The sequence below is a fragment of the Pleurodeles waltl genome, chromosome 1_1 (genome assembly GCF_031143425.1).
Source record: "Pleurodeles waltl isolate 20211129_DDA chromosome 1_1, aPleWal1.hap1.20221129, whole genome shotgun sequence".
NCBI classification, from domain to species: domain Eukaryota; kingdom Metazoa; phylum Chordata; class Amphibia; order Caudata; family Salamandridae; genus Pleurodeles; species Pleurodeles waltl.
In genome coordinates, this window is record NC_090436.1 from 908,413,874 (window position 1) to 908,429,758 (window position 15,885).

General features: G+C 45.0%; 1 protein-coding gene across 2 annotated transcripts in view; it reads left to right on the top strand.

Annotated features, from left to right (window-relative positions):
- The window catches only part of KDM4C (lysine demethylase 4C), a 1,395,856-nt gene that overhangs the window by 732,624 nt on the left and 647,347 nt on the right, over positions 1-15,885 (top strand). The gene's annotated exons all lie outside the window — the stretch shown is intronic.

Below are 15,885 nucleotides of genomic sequence, written 5' to 3' on the forward strand. Positions count from 1 at the left end.
GGCTCTTACCTCTCTTGGTAGCCAATCCTCCTTCCTAGGTAGCCAAACCTCCTTTTTTGTCTATTTAGGGTCTCTGCTTTGGGGAATTCTTCAGATAACGAATGCAAGAGCTCATCAGAGTTCCTCTGCATCTCCCTCTTCACCTTCTGCCAAAGGATCGACCGCTGACTGCTCAGGACGCCTGCAAAACTGCAACAAAGTAGCAAGACGACTACTAGCAACCTTGTATCGCTTCATCCTGCCGGCATTCTCAACTGTTTCCAGGTGGTGCATGCTCTGGGGGTAGCCTGCCTCCTCTCTGCACCAGGAGCTCTGAAGAAATCTCCTGTGGGTCGACAGAATCTTCCCCCTGCAACCGCAGGCACCAAAAGACTGCATCACTGGTCCTCTGGGTCCCCTCTCAGCACGTCGAGCGTGGTCCCTGGAACTCAGCAACTCTGTCCAAGTGACTCCCCCAGTCCAGTGACTCTTCAGTCCAAGTTTGGTGGAGGTAAGTCCTTGCCTCCCCACGCTAGACTGCATTGCTGGGTACCGTGTGATTTGCAGCTGCTCCGGCTCCTGTGCACTCTTCCAGGATTTCCTTCGTGCACAGCCAAGCCTGGGTCCCCGACACTCTAACCTGCAGTGCACAACCTTCTAAGTTGTCCTCCGGCGTCGTGGGACTCCCGTTTGTGACTTCGGGTGGACTCTGGTTCACTCTTCTTCCAAGTGCCTGTTCAGGTACTTCTGCGGGTGCTGCCTGCTTCTTTGAGGGCTCCCTGACTTGCTGGGCGCCCCCTCTGTCTCCTCATCCAAGTGGCGACATCCTGGTCCCTCCTGGGCCACAGCAGCACCCAAAAACCCTAACCGCGACCCTTGCAGCTAGCAAGGCTTGTTTGCGGTCTTTCTGCGTGGGAACACCTCTGCAAGCTTCATCGTGACGTGGGACATCCATCCTCCAAAGGGGAAGTTCCTAATCCTCTTCTTTCTTGCAGAACTCCAAGCTTCTTCCAACAGGTGGCAGCTTCCTTAGACCCTCAGCTGGTATTTCCTGGGCTCCTGCCCACTCTCGACCATGTCGCGACTATTGGACTTGGTCCCCTTGTCTTACAGGTACTCAGGTCCGGAAATCCACTGTTGTTGCATTGCTGGTGTTTGTTCTTCCTGCAGAATCCCCCTATCACGACTTCTGTGCTCTCTGGGGGTAGTAGGTGCACTTTACACCTACCTTTCAGGGTCTTGGGGTGGGCTATTTTTCTAACCCTCACTGTTTTCTTACAGTCCCAGCGACCCTCTACAAGCTCACATAGGTTTGGGGTCCATTCGTGATTCGCATTCCACTTTTGGAGTATATGGTTTGTGTTGCCCCTATACCTATGTGCTCCTATTGCAATCTATTGTAACTTTACACTGCTTGCATTACTTTTCTTGCTATTACCTGCATAATTTTGGTTTGTGTACATATATCTTGTGTATATAACTTATCCTCATACTGAGGGTACTCACTGATATACTTTTGGCATATTGTCATAAAAATTAAGTACCTTTATTTTTAGTAATTCTGTGTATTGTGTTTTCTTATGATATTGTGCATATGACACCAGTGGTATAGTAGGAGCTTTACATGTCTCCTAGTTCAGCCTAAGCTGCTTTGCCATAGCTACCTTATATCAGCCTAAGCTGCTAGAAACACCTCTTCTACACTAATAAGGGATAACTGGACCTGGCACAAGGTGTAAGTACCTCTGGTACCCACTACAAGCCAGGCCAGCCTCCTACACTGGTCCCCCCATGTAAGTCGCTAGTATATTGTACCTAGGTACCCAGGGCATTGGGTACCAGGGGATCCCTATGGGCTGCAGTAGTTATTCTGCCACTCATAGAGAGCCCATGCAAAGAGTTCTGCAGGCCGGTCATTGAAGTCTGCGTGAAACGGGTGCATGCACCCTTTCTCACTACAGGTCACTGCAAGTCACCACTACTGTAGGCCTGCTCAGCCCACAGGGCAGGGTGCACGTGCCTGTGTGTGAGGGCACTCCTGCACTAGCAGTAGCCTTCCCAAGCCACTGCTATGCTTTGAAGGGCACATTTGGTGTTCTCCATGTATAAACCAGTCCACACCGGTTCAGGGACCCCCAGTCCCTGCACTGGTGCGAAACTGGACAATGGCAAGGGGAGTGACCCCTCCCCTGTCCACCACCACCCCCGGGGTAGTGCACGGAGCTCCTGCAGAGGGTCCCTGGATTCTGCTGTCTTGTTTCCAAGGTTGGCAGGGACTCTGGGAACATCTGAGTGGCCAGGCCATGCAGGTGCCGTCAGAGCCCCCTCCTGCTAGGTGATTACCTGGCTAGGTGACCAATCCCCCTTTCAGGGCTATTTAGGGTCTCTCTCTTGGGTGGACCCTCAGATTTCGCTTGCAAGACTCCAGCAGGATTTCACTGCAACCTCCAATTCGACTTCTGGCCACTGGAACTGCGACTGGACCCTCCAGAAACCGACAACGCTGCAATCCATGAAGAAGACTCTTCTGCAACTTTATTTCCATGGCTCCTGCCAGCTTTGCAACATTTTCCGGGTGTGCATCCTTAGAAGACAGCAACTCTTCAGCCTGCACAAAAAGAAGGGGGAATCTTCCTTGGAGTGAAGGAGTCACTCCCCTGCATCCACAGGCACTTGCTGCAATGATGACTGGCTGCGTGGAATCACGGGTGGTGGTCTGGAGTAGCCCTCTTGGTCCTCTCTGCGAGCTTTCCAACTTTGGTGGAGGTACGCTTTTGCCTTCCCACGCAGGACAGTACCCCCGTGCACTGCATCTCTTGCAGCTGCCAAGGCTTGTTTGCATCTCCTCCCAGGGATCTTAAGGCATCTTGTAGCTCCAGTCCCCAGCACTCCTTCCTGCGACGCCCAGCCCTCTGTGTGGTTCTCCTGCAGCGTGGGATCTCTTTCTGTAGTGCTGCAGGGTTTCCTTCTGCAACTTTTGTGTCCCAGTCCTGTGGGACTCCTGTGAGTGCTGCTTCTGCGGGCTCTCTCTGTCGCTGAGGGTTCCCTCTGACAACCCTCCTGGGTTGAGTCCTCCTGGGCCTTGCTGGTAACTGGGAGCACCACTTTTCCACTAACCATGAATTTGCCTTTGCCAAGGCTTGTTGGTGGAATTCCTGCACCAACACCCGTCTGCAATCTTCACTCCAGAGTAGGACATCTTCTGCATCCATCAGGAACTCTTCTCAGGCTCCAGGGCTGTAGTGTTGACTTGTTTTTCCACACCGTCGAACAACTCCTTCAAGTACAGCTGGGTGGCTAGTATCTCCTACTCCTCCTGGACTCCACTGACACTTTTTGACTTGGCCCCCTTTCTCCACAAGTCTTCTTCTCCAGGAATCCACTGCTGGTTTCTTGCAGTCTTGTCTGGGTGTCTCCTTTTCTTCTCTTCCTTTCTTTTGGGTGTTTTGGGGAAAATCCAGTGATTTACTCCTGTGTTCCTGGATGTGGGGGGGGTACGGTGTTACTTAACTCTGTAGGCTTCCAGTACTCCCAGCTCCCCTTTATACATTGCACTTACCTAGGTGTGGGAGTCCTGTGTTCACATTCCATTTTTTTTGTATATGGTTTGGGCTCCCCCTAGGGTCACTATTGGTTATTGCTATTTGCACTATTTTCTAACCTTTTCTATGCCTGTTTCTGACCGCTAGTGTATATATTTAGTGTATTACTTACCTCCTATTGGAGGGTTGCCCTTCCAGTACTTTGATTATGGGTGAGAAGACTCATGGGAGATGGGTTGGTGTTTGCTTTAGTTCATCTAACCAAGCTGGGTCAATGACTTAGAAGTGCTTCTATTGAATATAAGAGATCTTAAGCTTTAGGTCTGGAGTGCATGGCCAGTCATAGCAAATGGAGGGGAACTTGGGAGGCCGACTCCTCAACAGTTAACCACGATTTTATCTTGTCAGACCCCACCCAGTGCCATTCGAAGTTACGCCATCACGAAATAAGGCATTTTATCTTGGAATGCTAAACCACCTTCAGATAGTTTCTTAAAGAGGGTAGGGTGTGCTACGCTGGGGTTTTTATTTTGCCGCTCAATCTTGAGGCAAGAATTGCATATCCTTAAGTGTATGTATGGAAATTCTGAGAGGGAGGGTTTATACCACATACAGCAAGCAGGGTAGAAGTTCATTTTGACGCTAGTGATGTGGGTAAAGAAAGACATATCCACATTGCCTCATCTCTAAAAGCCTTTTAAAAGTGTGTCCAGCAGTGACAGAACATTATACACATATAGAGCTGATCAGTGGTTGAGTATCTGGATTACTAAATATTTCAACGGGCCCTCAATATATTTGAAGCCGTCCACTAATAAAGGCGTGCAGTGTGGGTAGGGTTGACAACACTATCCCTTATGATTTCGAAAAGTTTGTCTTGAATCTTGACAACTTGGAAAACATTTTGTTTCTGCAACCATTGCTAGCACTGAGATAGGAGTCTGCTAGAGAGCATAAAATGTTGTCTGCAAAGAGAACTATCTCAGCTGTACCAGCCCCAGTTGTGAAATCCTCAATTGACTGTATTCCATTTATTCTTTGTGCCAGCAGCTCCATAACAAGGGCAAAGGCAAGAGGCTACAAAACACACCTTTGTTTCGTGTCCCATGACAGTGAGATTTACTATCATAGTTTGCCATTGATCTGGATACGTCCACTTGGCTGCTTGAAATTGTCTAAGATGTAGGATGTTATAATAAGTCCTAAAAATGTTGTAGACAGAACCTTAATAAAGCCTCAGTCTACCCTTTTGAAGACCTTTTCCATGTAGAGCGAGGGAAGGACCAACAGTGTTTTTTCACTCTTTTCCAGCTGGATCAGATTTATTGTCAGCCAGGTGTTCTCACCATGCACAATCCACACCTGCAACTCAGACATCAGCGCTGGTCAAACTTGATAAAGTCTAGTGACCAGGATCTTGGTGAAAATGTTCACATCGACGTTGAGGAGAGCAATGGGGTGGTATGAATTGTTATTTTTATAAGGCTTAAGAATGACCGTAACGTTTGACTGATGGTTGACTTCCTCATGGTTTCTGGAAGCCTCTCCACCTCTCCCCTTTAGTTTGGTTGGCGAAAAATATCTTGGAATGTTTTATAGAAATATCTTTGATGACCCTTCTGGTCCTGAAGCCTTGTTTTTAAGTATACCCTGAATTGCCGGATTCACCTCTGAAAGCGATGAGGTTGGCTTTTTCAGCTCGAGGGCCATTTTCCGGGATCATTCTGGGGGCGAATAGCTCTCAAAATATGTATCCGGGCACGAAATGTTCATCTCTTGTCCTGATAGCAAGTGGAGTAGTAATCATGGATTGTTTAATTCACATGTCAAGTGAAACTTGGTTCTGTCAGTGTTGCTGGTTGTGTGAATATATTTGCAGGTTTGGGCATTTGCAACTTATAGGTCAAAAGCCTATCAGTCTACCCCCTTAGTGTAGATTTTTGGGCTGTGTGCAGATTCTTTCTAGTGGTTTCACCTATCAGAATGTGTTATAGTTCCCCTCTTGATTTAATTAGGGCCGCATGTGTGTTCTAGAGCATGTGTTCAGTTTGTATTGCTTGTCTAGGAAGAGAGCCCGACAATCCAGCTCATACTTCTAGGTTCACAAGACATGAGAAATTAGTTTGCCCCATTACACCACCTTATCTGCGTCCTATAACGTTCCCAGATAAAACTCCTCTGGGTCAGTCCCTTCAAACTAATGACTCAGGGATTTGGCTCTCTTGTTCCTAAAGGCAATTTCTCTGAATACTACTTCGTTAAAGGCATCACGTCCTGGGGTCTCAAGGTTTTTGAGTCAGGAGCCCCAATATCAGGGTCACTGAAGAGTGGTCAGATAGCACTCTTGGGTGTGTTGTTGTGTATAACACAGTATCACACATGTGTCTGTTACTCAGAAAGAAATCAATCCTGGAATACCTCTTATGGACTCTAAACTTAAATAAACAGTCCCTCTAGTTTCCATGTAGGGTGTCCTAGGACTTCAGTCTCATTCACTATGTTGCAACCTACACCAATCAACTAACTGGTCAAGTTCTGTGTTAAAGCTTCTACCCCCTACCAGGTAACCCATTGTTAAGCTCTCCATTTTGGAGAATAGCTTGGAAGAAAGCTATCTTCTTCTGTCATTTGGCCCATAAACGTAGATCATAGTGTTGCCCTGGTCCTGAAATTTACCTCAGAATTCTACCATCCTCCACTGTTGATTTCCCAGTCACTGCTTCTAATCTGAATAGTAGATCTTTCCACAACAATATAGCTAGTCCACTTTTTTGTCAGTAGTGTGTGATGGACATTGTACCTGGAATCCAGTAAGATATTAGTCTACTCGCATCACAGTGCAGTAGATTTGTCTCCTCTAATAAGGCCATCTCAGAGTCTTTGTTGTTGATCCATTTTAAAATTGAATGGTGTTTAACAGGAGTTTTCAGGCCCTGAACATTGAGGGAAACTAGTTTCAGGTCATCTGCCATTGTCGAAGGAGATGATACCCCTATAAAACATGGAGCTAGTGTCCCAACCCCCTGACCCCCCACTTCCCCCAAGCTCTCAAAAAGGGTCTGGTCTGAGCCTTAATCCCCCTGCGTTGCACATAGTGAATGTTTGACCCCTAGGGCACACACCACTCAGTCCTTTTCCAGCAGCCTGCACAGTATTAAGTATAAATTTGAGGATAACCAATAAGAGTAAACAAGTAATTTAAAAACCTGAAATATGAAGAATCCTCTTTCGCACCATAACACGCCTTGGGTGTTTGGGTGACATGCGATTACCCACACTGGATGGGACCCTAGCTGGGCCCACCTGGGAAGAGTGGTCCCCACCAGGGGGGAGGGGAGGCAATATGCTTTTATTAAAAAAATCCTTTGATGGGGGTACATAGTCCCATCCACTAGTCATCTTGTGGAAACAGCCATTGTGGTATAGAAGCCCAAGGTGCAGTTACTGTTAAATGTATCTTAAGAACCAAAGTCTGTTAGCATCACTTGAACGGGTGGAAGATGCCTCTACTGGGTGTCAGTCATCTTCAGACGTGGCTGGACATGTCTCCCTCTCTGCCCCCTTTTGTGAACTATGCTCTTCACTGCACTCTTTTGCTATCAGTGGTCTCCATCCCTGCGATCTCACTGGAATTCTTTGGTCACAGCTTCCATTTTCTGCATTTCCTGGTGTGTCTGTAAGGCCTAGGAGTTCCTGAGCTTCCTCTGGATCGTCAATTTGTAATGTCAACTGTCCCATCATGTGTGAGCAGTGCATTTGATAGGCAAGTTATACATTTCATGTTTGTGCACTAGTGAATATTATGCACCTGTCTTGCTGCTATACATGTTGTAATTACAATGAAGATACAAATGGCCTAAATTCCCTGATCCGACCTTTAATGTCAAAACTTTTTTTTAGAGTCAGCGAGGGTAAAATGACTGAGGTATAGCATGCGGTCATCGAGAACTACACCATCATTGAGTTTCTGGATGTCCACTGGGGACTGGTGTGTCTTTGGGTGGACTTTTGCCTGCTAACCCCCTACTAACTTCCTGTTTCAAAGTGTGATCCATGTAATCTTAATGTAAAAGTTTGCTCTTTACTTTGCAGGCTACATATGTCAGTGTGACCCCTAGAGGGGCAGTGTTTTTTGGGACATGGTTTTCTTAGAATCTTACTAAGGTCGGGTGTCTGGCTCCCTGAAAGTTTTTTTGTACATGTTCTAGAATCAATACTTTAAACTCTTTGAGTACAGTGAGCTCAAAACTGGACAGAATCAAACTAATTTCATAATATTTTTTTGATTACTCATTAAATGAAAGCCAAACAGAGGAAATGGCTTGAAATTACTCTTGCTCAGCTTATGAAATTGGTGGGCCCTTGTTAGGACATTTGATCTGATGTGAGAGGATGTTATGAAGTTCTTACACAACACCGGAGATGCTGCCAAACATTGAATGATCAACTTTGCAATAACGCAACAGAAAATGGTTCCTTTTATGTAGTGTACTGGTTACTAACAGAGATATCATATCTCTAGACATGTTGGTCTACATCACTAAAAACTGGTCCCAGTTCCTTGAAACATAGATTTTTTCAGAAGAAGATATTTTACTACATGATGAAGTAGTTTCTTCAGCTTGCCCAGGAGAAAGTAGTTCTGGAATGCATCAAAAGTGCAGTAGCAATGTCCTGCCTGATAAAGCCGGGGGCGCGGGGTGGCAGGGGTTCTGCATTTGGTGACTTATGTGTGCTGAAGGTTTTCCTATAGGACTGTTCTCCCATATCATTTCAACTGGCCTGAACCAAGAATGGTTAGCAAGGCAGGTAGTTGTCTTCATCATGGTGTGCAAGAAGCAAGATTTAGGTGGTTTCTTGAGGACTTGAAGGCATCATGATGCTAGTATGTTTTCTGGCCATTAGAGCTGTGTAAACCTGATGTTCATCTTTTGATGAGCTATGTTTATTCGGCTAAAAGATGTCTTTCTACTGAAAAAGAGTTGTTGCTTTACACTTCTTCCCTGCCCAGACATCACAAGGATCTTGGCTTCTTTAGATGAAGCTTCAGTTTCTATATGACCTAATTGTTTTAGTGTGGTTCTTGAACATTCAGCCTTAGTCAATTATAGGCTCCTGTATATAACCAAAAATAGAGAGATCATCTTGCGGAGGGGGGGGGAACGTGGATCTCCTCTTAATTACTGTTAGAAATGGAGTCTCTAGGTGGCAGTGGTTTGCACTCTGTCCAAGTTGGGACCCTAACTCTAGTCAGGGTAAGGGAGCCACACAGCTAAGATAACCTTCGCTCGACCCCTTGGTAGCTTGGCACGAGCAGTGAGGCTTACCTCAGATGCAAGGTGTAAAGTATTTGTGTCACCAACACCACCACCCTCCTCCACCCTCCACCACCCTCCCCCACCCACTCCACACCAGTTTAGAGAAAAAGGCAGCATTTTATCTCAGTAACACAAGACCAGAACATCAAAACTCCAACATACACAAGCAAAGATACACATTTTTTAAGATTAAATCTCAGTAAAGTGCTTAGAAACACAATAGCTCCAACTGTGGCTGTTAAAACGTCATTGACTGAGTCGTTCCCAACAGATCGACTCCAGTCGCAAGCGATTGCGGGCCAGTCACAGAGTCACATGGACCCCAGGTACAGTACCTTTGGAAATCAAGGAAACATAGACAATGCACGGAGTCAGGGAGGTGAGGTATCGCTGGAGCCGGTGCGGTACTGCTACTGGGGAGGTGAGTTGTTGGTTCCTTACTGCGAGGCAGGGGAGATGAGGCATGGGTTCCCTACAGTTGCGAGGGGAAGTGATGTGGTGTTGGTTCCTTATGATCCTGCGGGTTTGATGAATCCAGCAGTTCAAGACGCGAGGTGTCGACTTAACAGTGTCGCATTCACACCCCGGGCCACAGGTGCTGCGGTGGAGCTGCTGTTGGGTGTCCCAGATGTCGTGGAGAAGGCACTCACAACCTGCGCTGTGACTGGACTTTGGAGGTGCTGCGGCAGCGTCTGTCCTGGTTGTTGCACTCAGTGGGGACCACTCCTCTGGTGCAGAAAGTGGCACGGAGTCAGACAGCGGCACCAGTTCCGAAGTCACTCTGGAGTCAATGTACTTGGTTTCTTCTTTGTTACACCAGACCACGCCCCAAGGGTCTAGGAATTGGATTTGGCACCACTTGGGGGTGGGGAGGGTGTCGGGACTTTCAGCAAGTGAGCCCAGGCAAGCTCAGTCCAAGCCCTCTGAGAATGTTTGGAGGCCGGATGTAGAAAGCAAAGTTCTGTCCTTTCACTCCCAGGAAAGAATCAGCAAGCAGCTGGCCAGCACAACAAAGTGACAGGCAGAGTGGCAGTCTCTCCTACAGCATCTAGTTGCACTTCCTGGCAGAATGTCCTCAGTCCAGAAGGATTCTGGTCTCAGAGGTCCAATACTTATACTCATTTCTGCCTTTGAAGTAGGCAAACTTCAAAGGAAAGTCTTTGTAGTGCACAATACCCTGTTTTTCATGCCCTGGCCCAGACACAATCCCGGGGCTTGGAGACTGCTTTGTGTAAGAACAGGCACAGCCTATTCATGTGCAAGTGTCGGCTCCTCCCACCACTCTAGCCCAGGAAGATCCATCAGGATATGCTGGACACAATTCAGCTCTCTTAGTGTGGTTGTCTAGAGTGAATTCACAAACAGCCCAACTGTCATCCTGACCCAGTTGTGTATTCCACAGCCAGGAAAAGGCACAGAATGATTAAGGAAGAAAATGCCCACGTACTAAAAGTGGCATTTTCAAACTTTCAATTTAAAAACCAACTTCACTAAAAGATGTTTTTTTTAAATTGTGAGTTCTGAGACCCCAAACACATCACTCTACCTGCTCCCAATGAGAAATTACACATAAAAGATATTTTAAGGCAATCCTCATGTTACCCTATGGGAGAGAGAGGCCTTGCCAAAGTGGAAACCAAATTCAGCAATATTTCGCTATCAGGACATGTAAAACACACTATTACATGTCCTACCTTTTAAATACACTTGACCCTGCCCATGGAGCTGCCTTTGGCCTACCTTAGGGATGACTTATATGTAGTAAAAGGCAAGGCTTTGGCCTGCAAGTGGGTGCACTTGCCAGGTCGAACTGGTAGTTGAAACAGCACACACAGACACTGCAGTGGCAGGTCTGAGACATGTTTACAGGGCAGCTCATGTTGGGGTCACAATCAGTGCTGTGGGCCCACTAGTAGCATTTAATTAAAAGCCCTGAGCATACACTGTGCACTATACTAGGGACTTACTAGTAAATCAAATATGCCAATCATGGATAAACCAATCATTAATACTATTTTGACAACAGTGCTAAAGTGCCCAGAGTCCTAAAGCCAGCAAAAACGAAATTCAGCACAGGATCAAAAAACAGGAGGTCGGCCAAAACTACAAGAAGACTTTGTTATTGAACCCTGAATAACACTGATTGTATTTCTCTGATAGCTGCTAGGCATAAGCACTATAGGTGATATACTGAAAAGTTATCGGAACATGAATGCAAAGAGATTGTCAGTGAAGCAGTCAGGTGCTGGTTTACTTCCTGTTCTTTTAGCTGTGATTACCCCATACATAGTGAATTTTGAATATTATTCTGTCCATGTTGGTGCTTTTCTAGCCTTTACTCATTGGAACTCGTGACAAGCTTTTAATCTGAAAACAACCTTTTAGTAATCACTTTGTCCCGAAGAGTTGGAGTTTAAAGGTAGTCAATGGCAACATTGCAGCCATTCTTTCATTAGTCCTAAAGTGTCTACCCCTTCAAAAAACCTGCAGTACACTATCAGGGGTTCGACCTGCTTTTCAGTGGTATCAGCTCATAGGCGTTTCCGTTAGGGGCCACTAAATTGTGTGCCCATCGTGCTTAATTTTCACGAATGCCTTCTTTTTGCTGAGGTGCAGATTAGACAGAATGTATTTGAGACCATCGTTACATTTATGCAAGCTACCACTAGTTTGTCCCTTCACCTATTTGAAATAGGTACAACCATTTTGGGGTAAAGGTGATACGCATAAGAGTAAAACTGCGCATTTAGGGGCATATTTATACTCTGTTTGTGCTGAATGTGCATCAAAATGTTTGACGCACATTCAGCGCAAACCTTGCCCCATATTTAAACTTTGACGCCCGTGGACGTCAAAATTCCTCCGTGTGGGTCATTTTTTGGATGCGGGAAACTGCCTTGCGTTAATGACATGCAAGGTAGGCGTTCTCGCCCAAAAAATTACTTTAAGGCCTGTGCGCCTTATTTATACTCCTGCGTCATTTTGACGTACAGGAGAGGGCGGGCCTTAAAAAACGGCGCACAGCCTGATGTGCGCAGTTTTTTAACAACTGTGTCAGGGCAGGCATTAAGGGATCTGTGGGCTCACTTCCATGGTCTCTGACCATGGAAGGAGTCCAGAGGTGCCCTTCCCTGCCCCCAGGGACACCCCCTGCCACCCTCGCCCACCCCTGGAGGACACTCATGGATGGGGGGACCCATCCCAGGTAAGTTGAGGTAAGTATATTTTTTTAATTTTTTTTAAGTGGCATAAGGGGGCCTATTTTGGGCCCCCCTGCATGCCCCTGTGCCCAATGGCCATGCCCAGGGGACAGAAGTCCCCTGGGCATGGCCTTCGGGCAAGGGGGCGTGACTCCTATCTTTGCTAAGACAGGAGTCATTTCAGTGTGGTTTGTGCGTCAAAAAATGGCTCAAGTCCGGTTTGAGGCATGATTTTTGCCTCAAACCTGACTTGCACCATTTTTTGACGCACAACCCCCATTTTTCCCTATGCCAGCGCTGCCTGGTTTGAGTAATTTTAGTTTTTACTCTTACCAGTCCGGAGCGCCGGCTAACGTCATTCCTTAAATAAGGCGCCCACGTGGCACGTAGGAATGGCGTTAGCCGGCGGTAACATTTTTTATGCAAACCAGCGCCGCGCTGGTTTGCGTCAAAAAGTATGAATATGGGCCTTAATATATTAAGTAAAACTCGATTAGTGCTAAGTCCCCCTCACTTAAGTGGCACAGATCTCCATTCCGACACCTCATGTCTAGTTGAGAGAAAATACTTAATATTGACTGTTACGGAATTGGGATGTAGAGCTGTCAGGCCTGGTGAGTGGCATGCTGTTTGGGATTGTATCTTTCATTGTTCTTTCTATTTTTTGTCACTTTCTGCCTCCCTTCACTTAGCTGTGTTGCTCTCGCATCTTGTGAATTATTGGGTCTTATCATTTAGAGTGCAATGTCTACTACAAACCAGTGATGTACATTCCTTTTTCAATTTGACATTAACTATTTTTAATACCTTTCTTTTTTATTATTAACACTTAGTTCTATCTTAAGGTATAACCCCACCTTCACTTTATACCATGTATCATTTATTAATAAAGATTGCCCTCTGTTTCTAGCACTAGTCGTTTTAAACCATGACAATGATGATATTGGAAATGTTAAGGCTTAAATCTTATTCAGAATTTTTCGAGCCTTGAAAGAAGGTTATAAGTTTTTGTATCAGTGCAGTCCTTCTCAGCGTTGAGATGGAAAAAAGGCCCAATGGTGATACCCGAGTTGAACACTGCAAGGCTTACCCAGTTTCTATGCCCATTAAAACCTCACTAAAAGTCTTAATTAATTCAGGAAATAAATAAATAATTGGCTCAAAGACCTAGGAGGTGAAAGTAATCATACAAAGAGACATGTTCTAATTTCTGCTTAATCCACTGATGGTCATGTTCGATTTTATAAGTTCCGCCATTACTACAGTAACAAAGGTGGTAAAATAGCAGTGCTTCATAATGACAGAACACAAATTCTTCTTAGCATTTGTATAACCGCGGAAGTCCATATTCCGTATAGTGAAAGATGGCATTCATATGGGCTGAAATAAGTTGCCCCTTTTGGAAACATCTGGGCTTGTGTTATCTAGTCTTAAAATTGTAGCTCAACACCAAAAATTATGCATAGTGCATTGATGGATCATTAAGCCACACCAGTTATGATATATAAGCATAGACAAGGGGATAGTCTTGTTCCAAGAGTTTTGGAGAGGATTATATTGTTTAATGTATTGATAAGCATTTTTAATATGAGCACATATAATACTCAAATGTATGTGAATTAGTAATCAGTGATCTTGATATTAGTGTAACCAGGCCGTCCCCTTCAAATGTGGCAAATAGTAGCCCCGGCTCTAGAGTGTAACAACCTGCCTTTTAAAGTTTAGCGGCCAGCCCATCTGTCCTCTGCCTCACCTCCAATGCCTTGCTTTTACATAGAGCTATCACCCCTCTTCTATTATCATGTAGTCTGATAATGGTTGTAACTTGAAGAGCTCGGCATCCTCAAGAAAGAAAGCTTTCTTCCAGAGTCTTGTCTCTGTTGGCAATAACAGCTAGAATGTATTTTATAAATGATGGATGTGTTTCCTGTTTCATATTCAGTAGGATCACATTTCGGCCACAATCTGTCCAGGCGGACTGGCCAGTGCTATACAATGGCTCCTAGTTAACCTTTGTGTCTGTTGTATAAGGTGGATAGCTGTTTTCAGAAGACTAATTAACCTATTCCTTCACGTCATTAATAATTGAGACTTTCAGTGTAATGTTTTAAGACTTAGGTCTGTGTGTAAGCCTACTCAAATGTCCGGACAGATATTTTCTCTTTTTTTTTGTTTATATTATTAAGTAATCCTCATGTGCACCATTAATGTTTCCTGAGAAATTAAGGAAGAAGTCTCAAAACGTTCTTTCTAGTTATAGAATTGTTGTTAAATCTCTCACTGTAGCTTGAAAGGCCCTTTTGTAGAGGACATTTATCTTAATCCTCCAGTTTTGCTGGTTTGCTTCTGTTAGTTCAATTAAAAAAGGCAAGGAATTGGACCCATTTCAGACAATGTAATGAAATACGAGCAAGGTGTCAATTCATAGGCTAAAAAGAAAAAAGGAAAGAATGTGGGAGGAGATGGCTTTAACTATTGAATGGGTTGAATAACCCCAATAATATTTGGTCCATTTATATACCTTTCGGTGCTGATATCCCATGCATAGTTAGTTGTTCAGAAAGCGCTGTCCTCATAGTCTAAGGGAGGAAGATAGGAGCATAGCTGCCTCAAACAGTAGTGGAACATCGGGAAAACTGATGTTTGGTTGAACCAAATGCCACAGAGTAGGCCTCCCTCCCCCAGATGATGGGAGAGAATGATGCAGTGATACTGAGGTATGGTTGAGCTGGTAGAGGGTTTGGTTTGTGTTCCATCCAGCTAACCCCTGGAGGAGAGATCCTACTAAGTAGTGTGATGTAGAAATTTGAAAGTGGTAACCCCACTTTTTATCCCACTGGTGCAATTCAAACATGTGCCACCATTTTAAATGGAGTGAACTTGACAGTGCTTAATTTGAGCCGGTGGGGGCCACAGCACTTATTTTTTAAGACTGGCACTTATTTTTCCTCATCTGACAACTCCTGAGAGAGAGGGAAAAAACGCACAAAATGGAAAGAGGGATGGGGGAAAGATAGAAAAACCGTCATAAAGGGAGAAAGCAGGAACCTGCAAAAGTGAAACAAAAGGGCAGAGAGCGTCTGGAAATGGACTAAAGAGGCATGGACGCCGCAACTTTAGTGTTCGTCAAATCAACATTTAATTGCTTCAGCCGTGGCTTCTGAAAAGAGCTTTGAGAAGCAGCACTCATTTGCTTACAAATGAAGCTTTGGGTGTTAACCAGAAAGAAGTTACAGAAGTAACTGGAGTTTGCTGACCAAACTAAATAAGTGAAAGTACTAATGGCTTCTTTGAGATTAAGAATTGTACAGGATCCTCATCTGTAATCGCTGCTTCAAGGGAAGGCTCTTGCATAAATCAGGGCTGTTGGTTGGATGCCTTTTTATGGTTCTACTGTAATTCGAGGTGACAGTACTTTATAAACTGTTTTAAAAGGGATTCAAAGTGTAAAATGTATTGCTGGCAATGCAGCTATTTTTGAGGGAACTGAAAAATGACCCAGTTGATTAGTTACGATATTGGATGTCCACCTCTGGAACCTTGCCAGCTCCCCAAGGATTCTCTGCTGTTTTCTGTAAAGTGCAGTTTGTGGGTTTGCCTTATGCCTGACCTAAGATCAGAAATGAAGCCTGAAACGAGCCACAGACCTTGAGAACTCTTTCTCTGTTTTGAGTCCAGTCCACAACACTTATAGTAGAGTGAGAGGCTTTACTTTCTTACAGTTTCCTAGGTAAGATGGTACTCTGAAAATAATGCCTATCTGTAAGAAGACAGGCTATAATAAAATTAAAGAATATATATGATGCAGAGTAGCTGGTTACAGGGTGTGATCTAAATTATTTTGGG